General features: G+C 36.7%; 1 protein-coding gene and 1 non-coding gene across 2 annotated transcripts in view; both read right to left on the bottom strand.

Moving 5' to 3' along the window:
• Positions 1–18,640, bottom strand: part of ZNF277 (zinc finger protein 277) — a 141,735-nt gene that overhangs the window by 78,491 nt on the left and 44,604 nt on the right. The window lies entirely within an intron of this gene.
• Positions 1,492–1,655, bottom strand: LOC135274558 (U1 spliceosomal RNA). The gene has a single exon (XR_010342358.1). It is a non-coding gene; the product is annotated as a U1 spliceosomal RNA (small nuclear RNA).

Consider the following 18,640-nt stretch of genomic DNA (forward strand, 5'->3'; position numbering starts at 1 on the left):
GTGAGAGAATAAAATGATGCTAGAAAATAAAACAAGACACAATAGATTTTATTCCTAGTATTTTGGATATAGTATTAAAGTTCCTGTTTTACATAACAATTACAAAAATAAATCCAAAAAGTGATATAAATCTCTTATCTCTGAAAGAATATGTGGTCTAGTTTATATGAATGGTACATGTTGCAAATTACTCGCAATAACTAACAATGAATTATGCCAACAGTTAATCTGATTAGCACTGGCTTCTATGGAATGTCTAAATGGAACTTGACTGAAAATGACATCCTAATGAATACCATTATTTTTATTTTCAGGCAACAATTATCAATTCTAACAGTATACATGAATCAACTTGGGAGCTTTGAGAATACACTCATTTTTTTTTACACAGTGATTCTAATGTAATTTCTTGATGGTGGCTGGGATATATTTTGTATTTTATTTTTTAACTTTATCTTATTTTATTTTTTACTATTCCCAACTGCTTTAACAGAGATATCCTTTATGTGAAGGCACAAACCACTGTTCTAATGAAAACTTGATATGATCAATTTTATGACTTTATAAGTTAGCATAAGAAGTTACACACTATGTAGAGTAAGAGTTAAAAAATGGTTTCTGTTTTTCAGGAAAATATATTACCTTTTCTATAGGTTTTGGAAGAAGACATATTTTGTGATAGATATTATATTTTGTAGATAGCTGATGAAAAAAGAAATGACTATGAAATGTAATTAGACTACAGTCTTTATTAATATATGTTCCTTTGAGTCTGCTCATATATATTTAATAAATTGAAGAAAAATGTCAGAATAAAAGTTGTTTTGGTTCATTTGTATTTTTTCCAGCACAATAATGATTTGAATCAATCCATGCCAAGGCTTCTCATTATTAAAAGCAAGCCTGAGCAATACATAAAGATCTTTTATACAACTCCTGAAAATTCTGAGTCCTTCCTTACAGCAAATAGGGACATTTTCAAGAAAGCCACGAATGAGGATGAAGATCCCTCAAAGGCATTTCTTCCTGGGTTTTAAAAACACCTAATAGAGGTCTATACCCAGGGTTAGATATTTAATTTTGATAAAACTAACCTCAATTAGACATAAGTGCCCCCAAGGACCTCCATTTTGAAGAAGGAAGCATGAATCCTAGAATTCAAGGATGCAAAGAATCAACTGGACTATGATTGTGGATGCAAATCCAGTGGAGAATTAACCATGTTATTCTTTTTATTGGGATGACTTAACTGGACTGATTCTGGATGCAAATACAGTGGAGATTTAAACATGTTTCTCTTTTTATTAGGATGGCTCTGGTTACAAAGTTACATTGATATTGAATGTTCTGTCCCTAGCACTCTTCCCCCATATGATCTCTATTATTCTTATTGTGTGATTTTGTAGAATGCAAAGTTTTTCAGCAACACAAATATGGTATTAGAGTAGAAGTACCTGAATATAACGAAGTTTTGTTTTTTTTTTTTTAAGCCAGGGGAAAGTGCGAACGCAGTCCCCCACTACCACAAATTATGCAGTCGAGTTTCCCACATTTGGGGAAATCGCAGGGGTCAGCACATCCGGAGTGCAATGGATAAGCCTCGCCCTGGGAAAACCACCTTCGTGATCATGGTATCTCCCCTGCCAGGTAAGTATTACGAAGTATTTTTAAGGTAGAATAATACACTGGGATAGACAAGGGTATCTGCTGGCCAAGCTTGATCAGCTCAGCTTCTAGACTTTGATAAGCCCTTGATAAAGAGGGTGGGATTAGGAAATAAAGGCATCTCGAATATTGAAAAAGTGCTTCTGGTACAGTATATCATAGCTTACAGCTAGGAAGGACCTAGAATTTAGAGATAAGAAAGCTGTGACCCAAAATCTTTTTTTTTTTTTTTTAATTACATTTTAGGTTTTGGGGTACATGTGAAGAACATGCAAGATTGTTGCATAGGTGCATATGTGGCAGTGTGATTTGCTGCCTTCCTCCCCTTCACCTATATCTGGCGTTTCTCCCCATGCTATCTCTCCCCAACTCCCCACCCACTGCTGTTCCTCCCCTATTTCCCCCCAACAGACCCCAGTGTGTAGTGCTCCCCTCCCTATGTCCATGTGTTCTCATTGTTCAACATCCGCCTATGAGTGAGAACATGCGGTGTTTGATTTTGTGTTCTTGTGTCATTTGCTGAGAATGATGGTTTCCAGTTTCATCCATGTCCCTACAAAGGACGCGAACTCATCGTTTTTGATGGCTGCATAATATTCCATGGTGTATATGTGCCACATTTTCCCTGTCCAGTCTATCATCGATGGGCATTTAGAGATAAGAAAGCTGTGACCCAAAACCTTTTTTCTACCAAGCCATCCTCCTTAGTGAAGTGCTACAAGTCTTCTTGCATATGCCAAGGTCCACTATGATAAATGACTGGCTATCTTAACTGTTTTTGTATCAAGTTAACAACCAACTCAACAATGAGGCTTTGTACCTCCCGGATGCAGTTCTAGTGTTTTGTTCCTGCAAAACAATAAGAAAATAGTGTTTTGTATACCAAAACATGCTTTACTACTAATTGTACTCGAATAATTTATTCCCCACAAAATCCAGACACATAAATGCCATACAGTGAGATAAACATATTAAATGGAGAAAGGTAATATAGTATCACTCATGATTCCCAGTCTTATGATTTGGGTTACTAATTCATGGAAAACAAAGACACTGATATCAAAGAGATGTAGAGTCTTTTATATTCAGCAAATTGTAAAAAAAGAAAATCCATTATGTAAGGCCGGTGCCTCCTTGGGAGCCGAATGGACATGCCCTTCTCTCTCCGTGCCTAAAAACTACATCATCATACTGAGCACATTGCTCAGCATTTGCCCTCTCCACGCAGGCTCCCCTTTACCATTTCCGCATTCCAATCTCAGCCTGCACCTGCCATAAATTTTGAAAAGGCCTGCCAAGAGCCTGCCCTATGGTAGCTCCCCCGTACATCCTCGGCCAGCCCCTCGTCCGTGCTCACTCCCTTCATACCCAATGGAAATGCCCCCGCTTTGTTCACCTTGCCCGTCCCCAGTCTTTTAATACCCAATAGAACTACCTTGTCTTTGTTTCCCCCGTAGTCAATCAGCCACTTCTACTCCCTATAAAACCCCACGCCCCAAGAAGAGAAGCGCGACTTCTCTGGCCCCTTCCCGGACCATAGAACCTCGCCCGGGAGCCGAATAAATTGGCTTTTAATTTCCTCACTCCGGTCTCTGTTTCCTCATTGAACTCGGCGAGAAGTCTAACACATTGTATCTTAAAATTCAATTTGATAACACATCCTAGGAATAAGACCATGAACTCATTCAAGGTCTTGCCATTCATTGTCCATATGCTTCTATACTAATGACTAACAAGAGGCAATTATATTTGAATACTAACAAATCAAGGTGTATCAGTCAGGTATTATCATATTAATACCATATAACAAATTGCTCCAACACACAGAAGCCTAAAACGATAAGTAGTTGTTTAGCTTACACTTCTGTGAGTTGACTGCATGATGTAGAAATGTAGAGTCTTAAAAGTGGAGAAACTTCTCAAAAAATCTAGATTAAAATAAAATACCCAACTATTTATCTGAAGTTATTAACTGGCAATCAATGAAACCAAGCCAGATGTTTATACAAACCACATAAAACAGATTATCAGTAATCTTGAAAAAACTGAGAGTAAATCAAAATAAGCAAGCCAAAGAACAATTATATGCATTGAAAAAACACCATGGTTTTGGTATATTTTACTTTGATCCAGAGGTAGGTAGTTATGATTCTAAAAAATTTTCTACTTTGTGCTTTTAATTTTAAATATGCAAAAAAAAAAAAAAAAAAAAATTCAGGAACAATATCTATACCCTTTTCTTTTGTACTTCTTGTGTTATTAAGTCATTCCAAATTTCTGTTTACCAAAAGATCCTATGTAGGATAATGATCTAGTGTTTACCAAATGATCTCATATGGGAACAGGAAAAGACAAAAAGCAATACAGTGTAATTCTTAAGGAAGATACAGATAATACTAATTAGGAATTCCAAGCTACTGAGAAAAACTGTTCTTTGCCTGATGGTAAGTCCTATTCTAACTAAACAAATTAAAAAAAAAAAAAAAAACCAAACAAACAATTAAGTCCTACAGCTTTCCAGTTCGAAAACTGATTCAAAATAGTCAATCACGGGTCAGGTGCGGTGGCTCACGCCTGTAATTCCAGCACTTTGGGAGGCCGAGGCGGGTGGATCACGAGGTCAAGAGATCGAGACCAACCTGGTCAACATGGTGAAACCCCGTGTCTACTAAAAATACAAAAAATTAGCTGGGCATGGTGGCGTGTGCCTATAATCCCAGCTACTCAGGAGGCTGAGGCAGGAGAATTGCCTGAACCCAGGAGGCGGAGATTGCGGTGAGCCGAGATCGCGCCATTGCCCTCCAGCCTGGGTAACAAGAGTGAAACTCCACCTCAAAAAAAATAAAAAATAAAAAATTAGCTGGACATGGTGGCGCGTGCCCGTAATCTCAGCTACTCAGGAGGCTGAGGCAGGAGAATTGCCTGAACCCAGGAGGCGGAGGCTGCAGTGAGCCGAGATCGGGCCATTGCACTCCAGCCTGGGTAACAAGAGCGAAACTCCGTCTCAAAAAAAAAACAAACAAACAAAAAAAAAACTCAATCACTAAGCTGTGTTTTGTATGTATGTGCTTGCATGCGCACACAGGCATATGGTATATTTTCCCCCTAAATCTAAAATGAGCTTTTCTTTCCTGAAGGTCAACTTTACTTCCTTTCCATTTCTGTACTTTCACACAGAGTCACTTTCTCTGGTCACCAGGTGAAAAGCTGTCTCTCACTGAGGTATTTTCCTTGATGGATTTGATTTATAGGAAAATTAAATTCACTTTCATGGCAAATCGTCATGAGGTACCTTTGACTTTCTAGAAAAGGCACACAAAATCATTCGGATTCATTTGAATGGGTCTTAACTGGGCCAGAGTTAACAAAATTGCATAGTTGTCCCTATGAAAGAAAAGCGTTACTTCCTGATGCTTGAGAATTCCATTCGTCTGTGGGAACATCCAGGGAAATCTTGGTGAAGGTCTTGGCTGGGGCAGGCTATCTACCACCTCTGCTATTTTGAAAGGTCAGTGGGCTCACATCCCCCTTCTGGAAAAAGGAAATGTCAATACTAGAGAAAACTTTGTTTCCCTCCATGCCTCTCAGGTCTGAAGCTCAGACCTTCTACTATTTTCCTACTCAGCCGATATCCCCTATCAATGAGAGGCACATTAACAAAAAGGAATGGATAAAAAGGGGAAAGAGAAGAAAACGAAAGGGATTTTTAGAAGTAGGCAAGAGAAGGAGAGAACAAAAAAAGGCAGCAAAAGCTAATCACATGTTAGCAATTATTAAAGGGTTGTTCATTGTCCTTTTTGTATTTCCTCTTTATTCTCCAATCTTTTCTCATTCTCAACTCTGACTTTACACAGCCTAAAGCATTTACGAAATAATACCTTTCAAATAGAATGTGATACTTTTCAGTAAGATAACTAAAGTTAAAACATATTAGAAAAAAATGTTTGATTGCTGAAACTGATAAAGATGAGATCAGCGGCCGGGCGCGGTGGCTCACGCCTGTAATCCCAGCACTCTGGGAGGCTGAGGCGGGTGGATCACGAGGTCAAGAGATTGAGACCATCCTGGTCAACATGGTGAAACCCCGTCTCTACTAAAAATACAAAAAATTAGCTGGGCATGGTGGCGCGTGACTGTAATCCCAGCTACTCAGGAAGCTGAGGCAAGAGAATTGCCTGAACCCAGGAGGCGGAGATTGCGGTGAGCCGAGATTGCGCCATTGCACTCCAGGCTGGGTAACAAGAACAAAACTCCGTCTCAAAAAAAAAAAAAAAAAAAAAGAGATCAGCACTGAAAGATACTAGCTTCACCAAATCCCAGCAGTCCACTGATTATTGATCATATATGATAGCAACTGAATAAAATACAGAAACGTAAAATAAGATATTTGGGTTGTATAAAATAGGTTAAGCGAACAATAATTCTATTTAACATATCCAATATACTTAAGAATAGATTAAGAGACTACAGTAGTGGTCAGAGTCTTTCAGAGCAGAAAGATGCTTTGCTCTGAATCTCACTGCAAGCTGCCATTTCTGCTGTATTCTAAACCAGTGATTCACAATTAGGGAGAGGATATTGTTAAAATATCCTACCTTCCTATGAAAACCATTGGAAAGAATAAACAATCAAAAAGGAATAAAGAATAGAAAGTTTATGAATATCAAAGAGATGATTCCTACAGTTATTAGAATGTATGTAGTTTTTGATGCATTCAGGTATTATTTATGAACTTTAGGAATTATTTATTTAAAATTTAACATTTATGTCACACTGATAATTCTGTAAAGGAAGACCCAGAACTATAAATAGCCCAGGGACATTTTGAAATGGAAAAAACCCACAACATTCCTGGCATTACTAGTTTTTGGTGAAGCAATTTTTTTACTAGTACAATAAAACTTTAAAGGTTTCAATAGTGTTTTCTGTGCTCCACATACCTAAATTTTGTAATTATTTTCAAAAATCAGTTTGGTTGTTATGATATGCTGGTGAGGTCTTCAAGTATCTTATCTGAAATCTCAAAAGCTATTGCAGCTCTTACCCCACTGTCAAAAAAAAAAGTCTTCATTTTTTGGTTTTTGTATTTTTGTCTAGTAATAACCCTGGACCAATATTAGTAACCAGATGGCCAGACAGTAACTATATAGCAATCTTAAGAATTAAAAAGTAGGCCAGGCACTGTGACTCATGCCTGTAATCCCAGCACTCTGGGAGGCAGGGGCGGATGGATTGCTTGAGGCCAGGAGTTTGAGACCAGCCTGACCAAAATGATGAAATCCCTGTCTCTAATAAAAATACAAAAATTAGCTGGGCATGCTAGCGGGTGCCTGTAATCCTAGCTACCCAGGAGGCTGAGGCAGGAGAATCGCTTGAACCTCGAAGGTGGAGGTTGCAGTGAGTCGAGATAGTGCCACTACACTCCAGCCTGGGTGACAGAGTGAGTGAGACTGTCTCAAAAAGAAAAAAAGAATTAAAAAGTAAATATAGAAATGCTACTCACAGTTCCTTCTCTCTGTGGTAAGGTGAAAATACTACTCTTCACAGCTTCTATTTGTCCTTATCAAAGCAAAGCAGAGCCAACAAAGTATCTGCTTTCAATAGCTTCCTTCTGGACCCTTCCTTCTCCAAACATTGACCCTTCTTTTATACAGAGTGGCACCCAGTACTGTTCTGGGTCTTTTACCATCTCCTCTCATTCAAAATGAAAGGAACAACCCTCAGTGATATTCTGTACTTCTTGGTTGACCAAGGCAATACTTTGATTAAAACTCTTACTAAATTATTTTGACTAAGCCTTATAGTGTTTTGAAACAAAATTTTCTGAATAAAAAAACTGAATGCATTGTTCACTTTAAAACTTTCAAGCCAAGTGAAAAGAAAAACTACCCGTAATCTCACCATTCAGAAATAACCACCAATAACATTATGATGATTTTTCTTTGTATACAGGCATACTTCACTTTATTGTGCTTTTTACAAATTGGAGGTTTGTGGCAACCCTGCACAAAGCAAGTCCACAACAGCACATGCTCACTTTGTTATCTCTGCGTCAAATTTTGGTAATTTTGGCGACATTTCAAACTTTTTCATATTATTATATCTGTTATGGTGATCTGTGATTGGTGATAGTTGATGTTACTAGTTGTTATGTAATCATTTTGGGGATTGCGCCCATATAAGATGGTGAACTTTAAGATAAATGTGTGTGTTCTTAACTGCTCCACTGACCTGCCATTCTCCCCTTTCTCCTCCCTATTCCCTGAGACACAGTGATATTCAAATTAGGGCAATGAATAATCCTACAATGACCTTTAAGTGTTCAAGTGAAGAGTCACAAGTCTCACTTCAAATCAAAAGCTAGAAATGATTAAGCTTAGTGGGGAAGGGATGTGGTTTAAATTATTTCATAGGATTTGAAAGGTGCAAGAGAGACAGATGTCAAAAATGTGACTAGAGGGGAAGACTCATCAGGGGTAAGTTGCTATGTCATAACAATGTTTGGACTTTATAAAGTATTTCAGCTTTTCCCAAAGAGTGGTTAGGACCAGAATTATTCAGGGCAAGACCTAATTAACTAAATTCTAGGGGTAGAGCCCACAGCAGAATCCCAAAGTGCAGAAGTAGAATTTTTAGGTCAAAGAGTATGTACATTTTAATGTGGTTTACTTATATATTATATTGTGGCTAAAGAAAGTTTGGGCATTAGCAATTAGGAGTTGCATTCTATGCAAAAGTGTAAGCCAGGGCAATGGGTTTTGAATATTAGTGTACATAAACCAATGGATTGGCAATGTATATAATTCACTGGCTTATGCACACTAATATTCAAAACCCCTGCCCTGGCCTACAGTCTTGCCTAGAACAGGTCACTGTGGCTCCCAGGGGCTGGCATCCTCCTAGTCAATTTCAACCTTTGTTTGAAATTCCAAGATTCATTTTATGTTTTCTAAGTCGCTGTTTTCATTTATATTGCTCAATGTTGTACAACTGAAACCTATGTTTCCAGAGGTGAAGATTCTGACAGAGAATTTATCCTTTTGAACAGAGGTAACTCTGAAGAGCAGGGCCTGAACTTTCATGAAGCTTGAGAACCAAAGAAACTGGCCACAAAAATGTGTATATGTATATATCCATTTCTCAGGAGATAGTGTTCACAGCTTTCACAGGTTCTCACAGAGATATGTGATGCTCATAAAAGCTTAACAAAACCAAACCCACAAAAAGCCCACTGGCATAGAAAGCAAATGATTATCTACTTGCAACTGAGACAAATACTGCAGAAAATGCTGACATTGCAGAGCTGTGTATTAACTACACAAACAAATGCAAATGAACAGCATGTACTGTGTAACTCTGAGGAGTGAGACAAATTTGAGAGGTCATGCTGCCCAGTGTGATGATCTGGAGCTCCAAAAGCTGAGATTTTCATAATTGATGGGCTTGACTCTCTTTAAGGTCAGATTGATAACGAAGATGGCCTGTTTGTATTAGGCATTATGCTAGGAAGTTTATATGTAGTCTCTGATTTAATTATCAGAAATGTCCTGTGAGGAAGGCAGTTTTGTTATTGTTAAGTAGTAAGAATCATAAAACAGTTTTAAACTCATCCCAGTGGATCAGTGACAACTCAATTCCATTACATTTCTGAATCACTGACAAAAGCCTCATTTAATGACTATACTGCCATAGCTAATGGGCCCTAATCCCCACACACTCCTGCTTTTGACATTCAGCCAGTCCCTAACCTCTACTATTCTCAAAACCCTCAATAAGATCAGCAGTCTGCTTTATTCAGAAAGACTGTGCCTTACAAGTACACATTTCCACTGTTCAACAGTAAATCCAGCTTTCTGTTTCACAAATTGAGTGTTGGCCTTTTCCTTGACAAAAAGGTTACACACAGGGTTACACAGCCAGTAAGAAATGAAGAGGACTGGAATCCACAAAGTCTGACTCCAGAGCCCAAGCTCATTATAGCTCATAATACACTCCCTGAGCAAATATCTTAACATTAAGATTATGATGGAGAAACCTCGGTATTCCCCTCCTCCTCTTGACAATAGTAATGTTGTTAATGAAATACAATATATATTTTATTACTACTCTGAATTATTTTTTTTTATGGACACTGTGAACGTCTAAGTCCCTATGAAGTTAGGCAGTATTATTTATTGACTTTTATAACCAAAAGTATCCATATTTCTAATTGGAACAAATTTAAAATATAACTTCTTAAGTGCTAAGCTTTGAAGAGTTTCTAAATAGGAAAAACAGCATATTTTTATACTAATAAGACAAAATATTTTTCTTAAAAATATGTAGCCCTCTATATTGTTTATAAAATATCCTGAGAGGCAACCCTACAAAATAAATGTTTTGTCATAAATTACCTTTATTTATATATTTAACTCATTAGCCTTTAATATATCAATACAGAAAATAAATCATGTAAATCATGCACTTTTTTCATAAAAAAATATATAACTATGGCAAATAGACAAATAATCCCTATAAAAATTGAATCTAAAAATGCTACTTGGTATGGGAACTTAGAGTACCAAGTTCTCTTTGTAATGACAATATCCCATACAGTGCTCTCTCTTTGGCTTTCATGCTGAGATTTAATATAAAGCTGAAAATTCCTGGCTAGCAGCTTGGCCATTTTAAGAACCATTAATCTGGGCAATCAGTCTATACATGTGGCTCAATAATCTTTTTTTTTTTCCTATTACTTTTTTAAATGTCTTAGTAATTTGAGAAACAGGACATGAAGAAAGATGAAATCTATTGAGGATGCATAACTAGAAGGGCAGATTGTACGAAAGAGGAGAGCTATTAAATGCAGGCTGGCTGAGAGCAAAGTAAAGAATTCATTGTAGAGAAATAGAAAGTAATGAGTTAGGGAACACCAATTTCTGTAGAAAATGAGTACACCCTAGATACTCATAAGCTACAAGACAGTGAACAGAATAAATGTTTAGTAGAGGATAATACTCGAAACCTTTAGCATACTGCTTTAAAAACTAAACCATTCTGAAACGTTTAATGCCTTAGTGTAAGTCAAAAGATGTTACTTAAAAACCAAGTAATGGACTTTATCTGGAACAAATAGTTGTTCAGGTCACCTTGCTTTTTAAAGAAGTTTTATATTATAGAATATTCAAGTGAAAGCAAGCTGAATAATACAAGACCTTTGACTAGAGGCTTTGATATTCAAGAGGATTAAGCAAATGAGCAATGGTGTCTTTTAATGGAGAGAAGATTATGAATAAGTTCATAAAAACAGATACACTCCTAAACGAATCATAAAGGTTTAAAAATTAAAGAATTTGGGGTGAAATGTTATATGGTAATATTTAGGCAAGAAGCATGAAAATAAATTAGGGGAGAAGTTAACACTAAAAATGAGTATTTTTTCCATCATCAGAGTTATCAGTCTTTCCTCCCAGAAAAATCAAGAAATGATTGTCAAAATAGGCTCAAATGAAATAATCACTTTTCTTATTCTGAAAAACAAAAACATAACCAGAAACTAGATATAGCTAGGCATACGAAATGCCATCCATTGCATTTATGGGATGTAGCAAATTTATTTCTGAAATAAATGAGCTGAAAACCAAATTGTCTGCTAGGTAAAACAGACTTTAGAAAAGCTAAAAGGAGGGACAGTCTTCAAGTATGTACATTATTACTGAAACTTCATTCCCATCACATATGCACCTGGTTGAAGATGATGGCACCAGATAACCTACAGAACAAGGGAAGCCAAGTAAGGAATTAAAAGAATCTAATGTAGAGAATGATAGAGATCTATAGAATATATGAAGTGACGAGAGGCTGAAGTTTTTATGGTGGCTAGGATCTTCCCAAGATGTCTGAGCAAACCCATAAACAGAACCACTTGAAGGAAGATCTAATAGAAACTAATTAAGGGTTAGGTGACCTATTGTCATGAGTTCTGATCTTTCTTTCACACATACACTTCTGTGACTGGCTTTGAATGACATTAACAAATCAATCAAATCTTGAAAGAACTGTTAAGACTAAAAGAAAACTACTGTAAATTTGAAAGAAGTGAACCGCACATGAAAAACACAATCACTCTATTCTTTATTCATCTTGAATGTCAGAAAAGGTAGCAGACACTAAGAGTAGGCACAACTATTTCTATTACCTGTGTTCTCTGCCTAGCCCATCTCCCACTCCTGATTTCATTCCCGTTTTGCCCTAGTTTTAGGAAACGAATACGTTCCTTATACTCTGAAATGGAATTTGAAAATTAAAGTTTAACTGGTAATTAAGGCTTATCCCTTCCTAGAAATAACACTCTATAAAAGCAAGACTTTGGGGTTTATTTAAGAATTATACGTTGATGTTATACAATGCTAGGAAAAAATTAGAAATGACTCAATACCCAACAATAATTAAAAGAATTACAGAAATTAAGCAAGTCATTAAAATGTGTTTTGAGAGATTGAGTAATATGGGAAAATATTCAGAACATATTGTTAAATGAAAAAATATAGAAAACTGTATTTACACTCTGATACTTATTTTTTAAAAATATGTGACGTGAGTGCAGTGTTGTGACTACAGCTCACTGCAGCCTTGACTTCCTGGGCTCAGGAGATTCTCCCATCTCAGCCTCCCGAGTAGCTGGGACCACAGACGCATGCCACCACGCCAGCTAATTTCTGTATTTTTAATAGAGACAACGTTTTGCTCCATTGTTGCCCAGGCTGGTCTTGAACTCCTGGACTCAAGCAATCTACCTGCATCGGCCTCCCAAAGTGCTGAGATAACAGGTATGAGCCACTGCACTGCCTATAGCTTTTATACTCATATGTCAGGATATTTACCTGATAGACGAACTTACCTACTTTAAATTTTTTAATGTGTTTTTTTCTCCTAATGTATTTGTATGTCAGAGATTGCTTAATTCACGTATCTACTAATTGGGTACCCGGACACTGCACAAAATCCTTTTATTCCTTTCTAGAAAGAGCATGCTAGAGGCTGAAAGTCCAAAATAAGGACTGCTCAGTTTGTATGAGCTGTTACTTTTGTGCATGCATTAATTAACATATTTATAATTTTCCATCCTAATTTCTCTAATAAAGCTTTGAACATTAAAAATCTCTCCTAAATCTGACTTTCTCTTTCATTCTTTTTTTTTTAAGTCAAAGTCCTTTAGACACTGCAAACAAAAAACTACGAAAAGCAAACAGTTAATAAAACAAAGTCACTGGACACGTCTCTGAAATTAAGAGTTCTTAAGTAAACTGTTTAGTGGTTAATTTAGATAATGCATCCTCTATTATATAGTACTAAAAAGAAATCTCTGGGATGTACTTAGGTTCTTTTCTATAGATTTGGGGATCATGGCACTCTTCACTACCAAATAATTTTTATTCCTATATTTTATCCTTATGCTAATTAGAGTTAGGTGAGTGTTTTAAAGACAAAACTGACTTTTCTTCTAATATTTGGAATATACTGGTAACAAAACCTCTATCAGGCTTTTATAATATACAACAGAGTAATAAATCTTGACTAAGTTTAATATATGCAAAAATATAAAAAGTCATTGTATTTTATTTTATTATATTTGGGGATAATGAAATAAAATCAGAACATCTGCTGCCATGTTAAATATCTTTCTAATGAAATCCAGCACTGAATGAATCAATTCATTAGCAACAAGCCTGGTTTATTATCTCATTAATACAGATGGTTAATATCAATATGGGAAGAAAAAGAGATCTTTAAAAAGTACAAAAACAATTGCAAAGTGACATGGGCATCAGGGAGAATACTATTTGCAGCAAAGTATTTTAATTGAGGATGCATTTAATCTTTGGTTTTCAAAGATTAAAACCAAAATCAGTTTGCTAATATGGAAAGATGGACATTTATAAGGATATGTATGTACATATTTTTAATTCCACAAAGGCAAATGGTAGCATGAGGGTACATAGGCAGACAAAAATGTTCATTTGTACCACAGAAACAATTCTTTCAGTGCCAAAATAATAAAGCATGGTAACACAATTTAGAAATTTATATATAAATGCTAAATAAGAAATTTTCCTCATAGATTATTTAAAACTTCCTGTTTGCAGGTTTGCCCATCTTGACAAACAGCAATCACCTAACAAAAAACTTAATTTTTAATTACTTAAAATTATTAATATTACTACATAGGAAAAAATGATTAAACACATCATTTAGTCACAGGCCACTTATTCGGAGAACTTAATTTCATAATAGTAGCACAGTGCTAGAAACAAAGGTGCCAGATAGAATACAGCATGCCTAATTAAATTTAAATTTTAAATAACCAAAGAATACTTTTTTTTTGCATAAGTACGTCTAAATACTGTATGGCTTTGCATAGTACAAGTATATTCTTGTACTATGTACTACAGTACAAGTAGTTAAGACATATACAAGATGTGTACTAAAAAAAAAAACAAGTGTTGCTTATTTGAAATTCAAATATAACTTGACATCATCCCTTATTATCATTTGCTTAATCTAGTAATCCTAACTAGGAAGAAAGCAAAAAAAAAAAAAAAAGGTTTCTGTGTATTCAAATTAGATGCTGAAATTCATGCACTTACTTCACAGAGGCTCACTCTCTCAAAACCTACAAACCAGCAACTCTCATGTCAAATTTACTTCACTGATATATTTTATTTGCTACGCAAAGTCTTCTAATTTCAGTTAGTTGCCATCATTAAAATGAAGAGTAGACATAAAAAAAAATTTCATATTCTGGCTTAAAAAATTTGCCAGCATGGACAACACAGTAAGACCCTATCTCAACAAAGAAGAAAAACGTTAGACAGGCCTGGTGGTGTGTCCTGGAGTCCTAGCTATTTGGAAGGCTAAAGCAGGAATATTGCTTGAGCCTAGGAGTTCCGGGTTGCTGAGTTACGACTAGGCCACTGCACTCTAGCCTGGACAACAGAGTAAGACTCTAAAAAAAAAAAGTTAAATAAAATAATATAAATTAAAATTTAAAAATTTGGTTGAAAATTGTGATAACACTGAGAGTGATTTTCCACTTGTCAACAATTGGATCTAAATGGCAGCTTCCTTAGAGAGAGTATGTTCTTGTTTGCCATGACCCTTACCACTCCCAATTAACTCTAACATAAAGCTGAAGGCATTATTAATTTTAAAGTGGTCACGACTAAATAAAGTCAAATAACAACAGATATTACTAATACCTAAAATCTACTAATGAAGTCTAATACCTGTTGTTTTCAGATATCATCTAATCTTATTTTGTATTCCACTTCCTTCATTTCTGTTACCTGGCAGGTCCCTTGTAGACTCTGAGTTCATGGTCTGACTTCTGCTATAAACATTCATTTTATACCCAGTTCTCTCTACCACCCATTAAGATATGGAGAGAAGTTGAAATACTGCTAAAGTCTATTTCTCCTGCCAGTTTTTAAGTCTGATGAAGGCAGGAAGCCTGTCTGTTTTGCTTATTCTTCTTGTTCTACCACCTAGTGCAGTGCCCTGCACAAAGCAAATCCTGGGTAAATATTTGTCTGATTGTCACCAGGCAAGGAGAAACAAGAATAACTATGGAAACAAAAACCAAAAATATAGAGCAGTTTGGAAATATCTAGTGTGGCGTCAGCAAGTAATATTGTATTGATTATGTTGATGGTCATCAATAAACAATGTTTGTAGTCAGTGAAGTATGTAATCCCTTTGAAAAATAATTACTTAAGCATAATAATCTTCAGAACTCTGGTAAACTCCTTATGCAAAACTTCGTATTGTTTTCTGAGATGTTCCAAATAAACTAAAGGTCATTATAATCCATTCCCCATGGAACAAACCTAGAATTGTATTGTATTTCCCAATTCTAGCCACATTTCCCCAGTATTTTGAATTTCGGATAGGTATGAAAATGCGATGAGAAGAAAGAAAAAAACAGATTTTCTATATAGTCTATTTCTAACAATTCTGAACAAAAATTGTGATACTAAACCTCTCAAACATGCACAGAAGCCTAGGCACAGTGGCTCACACCTGTAATCGCAGCAATTTAGGAGGCCAAGGCGGGTGGATCACCTGAGGTCAGGAGTTTGAGACCAGCCTGGCCAACATGGCGAAACCTCGTCTCTACTAAAAATACAAAAATTAGCTGGGCATGGTGGCGCGTGCCTGTAATCCCAGCTACTAGGGGGTGCTGAGGCAGGAAGATCGCTTGAACATGGGAGGTGGAGGTTGCAGTGAGCCGAGATCGAGTTACTGCACTCCAGCCTGGGCAACAGAGTGAGACTCCATCTCAAAAAACAAAACAAAACAAAACAAAAACAACATGCACAGAAACATTCTATCCCATCCCCCAGCTTAAAATTTTATCAATGTGGCTGGCCCAGAGGCTTATGCCTGTAATCTTAGCACTTTGGGAGGCTGAGGTGGGCATATCACCTGAGGTCAGGAGTTTGAGACCAGCCTGGCCAATATGGCGAAACCCCATCTCTACTAAAAATACAAAAATTAGCCAAGCATGGTGGTGCACTTCTGTAATCCCAGCTACTCGGGAGGCTGAGGCAAGAGAATCACTTGAACCTGGGAGGTAGACATTGCAGTGAGCCAAGATGGTGCCACTGTACTTTAGCCTGGGTGACAGAGTGAGTAAGACTCTGTTTCAAAAAAAAACCCAAAACCAAAAACCAACCACCAACCAACCAACCAAACACACTTAATTAATGGCCTTCCTTGGAAATGTTCTCCCTTTTTTTTTTCTCAGCAAATTAACACAGGATGGAGATGTTCTTAAATGGCTAACATATCCTTCGTCAAGAGTATATAGTGTTCTTCTTTTTAGGTCCCTGGCAGGTGGCAACTTTGAAGGACTTTTTTTAGTTCTATGTATAAGACATTCAGGAGATAAATTTGGGGCACAGAAACAGCTGAATTTCAAAATTACTGATAGTTGAAATAAAAGGACTAAATATTTCAAATCAAAATTATTTAGGAAAATCCATTATTTATGTTTGCCATGCCTATTATATGTAGAAACCTCTTATACAATCATTCAAAAAATATTTATTGAAAACCTGTAATATGCTAAGCACCAAGCTGGGGAGAAGACTAGAGAGATGAAGACATAGATTTTAGTCTCAAAGAATGGGTAGCAACAAAAGCAATTCTGATAAATGGTATTTGTTATAAATCAAGGTATGTGCAAGGTCTAGGGAAAATCCAGGGTGAGGAGAGCACCTAAATCTGCCAATCAAAGTGTAACAAGTCAATTATTTGAATCAAGTCTAAGAGGCAAGTACAAGTACATGAGAGGAACAAGTCGAGTGTGGAAGAGCAGGGCACTTCAAGGGGCATACGGAAGGAAGGCAGGGACGGCATATTCACAAAACTGAATGTTATTAGTATTCAGTGCTGACTGCAGTAAGGAAGCAATTTCAACAGCCCAGGCAAGATACAGTGAGGGTCTAAATTAGGGCAGTGATCCTCAAGAGGAAGGGGCAAATGTCAGGTGGTTATTATATCAGGATTAAGTGGGTAATGGGAATTACTCTGTTTCTACTGATTCCTTGGACTAACTGACATTTGGATTACTGATCAAAGGATTCTTGCTTATCTTGATTTCTGAACCCTGTGTGGCTCTTTACATTATAGCCTGACAGGTGGAGTTTCAGGTCTAGCCAGACCACCAACAATGTTAACTTCTTTAGGCGCTGTTCCCATATCCTAGCATAGAGGTGGTTCAGCTTTGTGATGAACGGCAAGTTTTAATATTTATCTTTAAGACTGTCTCTGAGACTTAAATTTCTGCCTGGATTTTCAACTTCTGGATCCTACCTGCCTCTTAAAACTTTATGTGACAAAGTTATTTTTTTACTATATGCTTTTGATGTTTTTAAGCCAAAAAAAAAAAAAAAATTATTAACCTCAAACAGAAAAAGCACTATTTAAAAGACTTATTTCAAAAAGGTGAATACTTGTCAGCATCCACACAATTGAAATATGTTAGCTTTCCATTTAAGAAACAAAAATAGAAAAAAAAAATACATGCTTTTATAGTTGGAGTCATTACCTACTACTATAACATTTACTATAGAAGAAATGGCAATCACTTGTTGGGTTTTTTTTTTGTTTGTTGTTTGTTTTTTTGAGACAAGATGTATCTCTGTCACCCAGGCTGGAGCACAGTGGTGAGATCTCAGCTCTTTGAAGCCTCAAACTCCCCTGGGTTCGAGTAATCCCCCCACCTCAGTCTTTAGGGTAGCTAGGACTACAAGCCCATGCCACCACACCCAGCTGATTTTTAAACATTTTTTGTACAGGCGAGGTCTCACTATGTTGTCCAGGCTGCTCTTGAACTCCTGGACTCAAGCAATCCTCCCACCTTGGCGTCCCAAATTGCTGTGATTACAGCCATGAGCCACCACACCTGACCTTAACTTGGCTTTCTCTTACACTTGTTAATGACAAATAAACAAGGATTAGGAAATATTTCTTTTCATTAGCAAATCTGACACTCTGTAATGCCATATTTCAACACAAATTGTTATTCAGTTAATATTTCATAGCATAAATAAAAAACAGACAGCACATTCATTTCCAATCATGTCAGCACAACCCCAGACACACACACAAACTGGATGTGATGTGGTTGCCTACTACAGTACTGCCTATCTTGTACACCAGTGGTTCCTGAATGGTTTCATGCATTCGAATCACCTGGAGGACTTGTTTAAACAGAATATTGGGCTCCATTCCCAGAGCTGCTGACATGGTAGGTTTGGGGTATGGCATGTGAATTAGCATCTCTAACAAGTTCCCAGGTGATGTTGATGCTGCCGAGGAAACATATTTTGAGAACCATGGCTGTATGCCCAAATGCAATATGAATGTGGGAAAGGAGATGGTGTCTCAAATGTGGTTTATTGCTTCCTAAAAAGCTTCTCTAAGCTAGAGA

The sequence above is a fragment of the Aotus nancymaae genome, unplaced genomic scaffold (assembly GCF_030222135.1).
Source record: "Aotus nancymaae isolate 86718 unplaced genomic scaffold, 86718_ANA_hifiasm-v0.15.2.pri h1tg000002l, whole genome shotgun sequence".
In the NCBI taxonomy this organism is placed as follows: Eukaryota; Metazoa; Chordata; class Mammalia; order Primates; family Aotidae; genus Aotus; species Aotus nancymaae.